The sequence below is a fragment of the Dasypus novemcinctus genome, chromosome 10 (genome assembly GCF_030445035.2).
Source record: "Dasypus novemcinctus isolate mDasNov1 chromosome 10, mDasNov1.1.hap2, whole genome shotgun sequence".
In the NCBI taxonomy this organism is placed as follows: domain Eukaryota; kingdom Metazoa; phylum Chordata; class Mammalia; order Cingulata; family Dasypodidae; genus Dasypus; species Dasypus novemcinctus.
This window is the reverse complement of record NC_080682.1, coordinates 42,723,913-42,727,354: the sequence shown is the minus strand read 5'-3', so window position 1 is coordinate 42,727,354 and position 3,442 is coordinate 42,723,913.

Below are 3,442 nucleotides of genomic sequence, written 5' to 3'. Positions count from 1 at the left end.
TTCCATATACTTGTGGATTTTCCAGTTCACTGCAGGTTATTGATTTCCAACTTCATTCCATTATGATCAGAGAAGATGCTTTGTATAATTTTAATCTTTTAAAATTTATTGAGAATTGTTTTGTGATCAAACATATGGTCTATCCTGGAGAACTCTCTATGTGCACCTGAGAAGAATGTATATCCTGCTGTTTTGAGGTGCAATGCTCCAGTTTTGGCAGTTTGTCTCTTGTATTTTGCACCAAGGTTAGGTTCATAAATATTTATGTTTGTTATTTCTTCTTGGGGGATTGCCCCTTTTATGAATATGTTATGTCTTTCCTTGTCTCATATAAATGTGCCAAGTCCACTCAATGGGGAAGAAATAGTCTCTTCAACAAATAGTTCTGGGAAAACTGAACATACACATGTGAGAAAGTAAGTGGGCCCCAAATTCACATGGTACACTAAAATAAACTCAAAATGGATCAAGGACCAAAGCATAAGAGCTAAAACTATAGAACTCTTAGAAGAAAACGGAATAACTGGAGGACCTTGTATTAGGCAATGGATTCTTACACTTTACACAAAAAGTATAAGCAATGAAAGAAAAAAATAGATAAATTGGACTTCATCAAATAATCTTTGGGCATCAAAGATTATCAAGAAATTGAAAGACAATCTACAAAATGAGAGAAAATAGTTGGTTAGCAGATATCTGAGAAGTATTTAATATCAAGAATATAAAAAGACTCCTACAATACAATAAAAACATAAAAATCCATCAATAGATGAATGGATAAACAAATTGTGGTATGCATATACATACAATGGACTAATACTCAGCTGGAAGAAGGAATACAGTATTAATATAAATGATAAAATGGATGAATCTTGAAGATCTTCTGTTGAGTGAAGCAAGCCAGGCACTGAAGGACAAATATTATATGACCTCAGTGATATGAATTAAGCAAATAGAGCAAACTCACAGAGCTAGAGTCTGGAAGAGAGGATTACAGGAGACAGAAAGGGAAAAGAAAGTTGTGAGTCAATGCCTGTATGGGCAAAATCTATGATAAGGTGGAAGGGTGTAATTGTACAGTGGATGGGCATAACAGTGGTGCAGTGATGCTATTGGGTTGGGTGGGGCTGGCCTGTGAGGGAGGTAGGGTAGGGAGGGTGGGTTGAACTGTTCATGGCACTGGGGGGAGGATTGGAGGAAGGAGCAGATTAACTGTGGGGATTTGTGGGTATGTGGTTGAAACTACAACTTTAGGAATGTTCTTTTGGCAAATATGGCAGGGGAGGGTTGTGGGTTTAAAGTGTTGGATGTAGGGGACATGTGGGACAGGGTACACATGGGTAAGGCTTCTAGGGAGTATGTAGTGTTCATCTCGTCATTGTGAGTTGTATCAGTGGGTGGAGACTCACATAATGAGCAGGAAGGTGTTGGACTCTCATCTTGGGGAGTCCTGCTATGATCTCAAATAGAGAGGCAGGAGTCTCTTGAGAGCATAGGCAGTGTCTAATAGGGGATGACAGGCCAGTATGTCAAGCCCTCAATATTGTTGCAAGTAACTATGAATCTTGTCCTTCAATGAATTAATCTTGGTGGTTACCATGAGTCCTGAAGGAAGGAGGAGGGATGCGGCGGCTTGCTCGGTCGGTAGAGGTGGGGTCTGGCTGCGGACGAGGGGTCGGTCCAGCTTTGGACGAGGGGTCGGTCCCGCTTGGGACGAGGGGTCGGTCCCACTTGGGACGAGGGGTCGGTCCGGCAGCAGACAAGGGGTCGGTCTCACAGGGGTTGCGCGGTTCAGCTGACGGGGTCGCCCAGCAAAGCCGGCGACGAAGGGGTCGAGAAGCAGGCGATGAAGGGGTCACCCGGAGAAGCAGGCGACGAACTGGGGACAAGGGAGGCCAGGCCCTTGTCGGGGGCTCTCAGGACAGGAGGGCGCACGGCAGAAGAACTACCATGGAGACAAGGTAAACATGCAAGTCCACTTTATTGAGGGAGAGGCAACAGTTTTATAGGGGCTGGGGAAGGCTGATTGGTCGAAGCCACGCCCTGTTCTGATTGGTTGCCGGCAAAAGGTCAGTAGGCGGTACTGGACAGGGGAGGGGTGGTGATTAGGGATTGGCTGTCGCTGTTGCTGGGGGAAGGGGCAGGGTTTAGGGATTGGTGGCTGCTGTTGCTGGGGTGGAGGGCAGACTTGAATTTCCCGCCCATGCCTGGCTGTTGCTGCTGTCGGGGGAGGGGAAAAGGGTAGACTGGAATTTTCCGCCCTGCACCTGCGCAGGGAGAAAGAAGAAGAAGGGTGGCACCCCACAGGCATCGTGTGGCGCCATCCGGGAGGAGGGGCGGCCACGGAAGCATGGCTGCCGAGAAGGGGAGACCCGAAGGCACTCTGCGCCCATGCCGAGCTCCCTTCAGGGGTGGCGGTGAGTCCGACCAGCCACCCTATTATGGGGGCAGCGGCTTGGCCTGCCGCGGCTGCTCCCCCGCCAGGCCAGCAAACCACACTTCAGCCCGAGGGGTGACTGCAGAGGGAGGTATAGAATAGAAGGAACATGGGACATTTTTGGGGTGATGGAATTATTCTACATGATCTTGCAATGATGCATACAGACCATGTTAAATTTCATCAATATCTATAAAAGTGTATCATCCAAAATGTAAACCATAATGTAAATCATTGACCATGGTAAGTAGCAATGTTTCAATATTTGTGTATCAATTGTAACAAATTTACCATCCACAGGTAAAATGTTATTAGTAGGAGAAAGGGGAAAAGGGGGAGGATGTTGGGTATATGGGAATCACCTATATTCTGTACATGATATTTCTGTAACCTAAAGCTTCTTTGAAGACAAAATGAAAAAAACTAAGACACTGGGAGAATAAACAGAAGAAAATGTCACTGTACCTAAAATACAACAGATCTTAGTAATGAAAGATATAATATGTCAACAAATTTTTCAAATTTTATATTTTTAAATTATTTCAAATTAAATTTTTTTGTATGTTATTCATTATTTTAAAAACTATCATTATTATATCATTTTCCTATTAATTGTATTTGGTTATTTTATTGGCTTCAATTTTGAAGAATTTTTTAAAAAAGATTTATTTTTTATTTATTTCTCTCCCCTTTCCCCTACTCCTGTTTTCTGTACTCTGTGTCCATTTGCTGTGTATTCTTCTGTGCCCACTTGCATTCTTGTCAGTGGCACCAGAAATCTGTGTCTCTTTGTTGTGTCATCTTGCTGCATCAGCTGTCTGTGTGCACAGTGCCTCTCCTGTCTCCTGGGCAGGCTGTGCTTTTTTTGCAAGCGGCTGCTCTCCTTGCAGGGCGTACTCCTTGTGCATGGGGCTCCCCTATGTGGGGGACACCCCTGTGTGGCATGGCACTCCTTGCATGCATCAGCACTGCATGTGGGCCAGCTCACCACATGGGCCAGGAGGC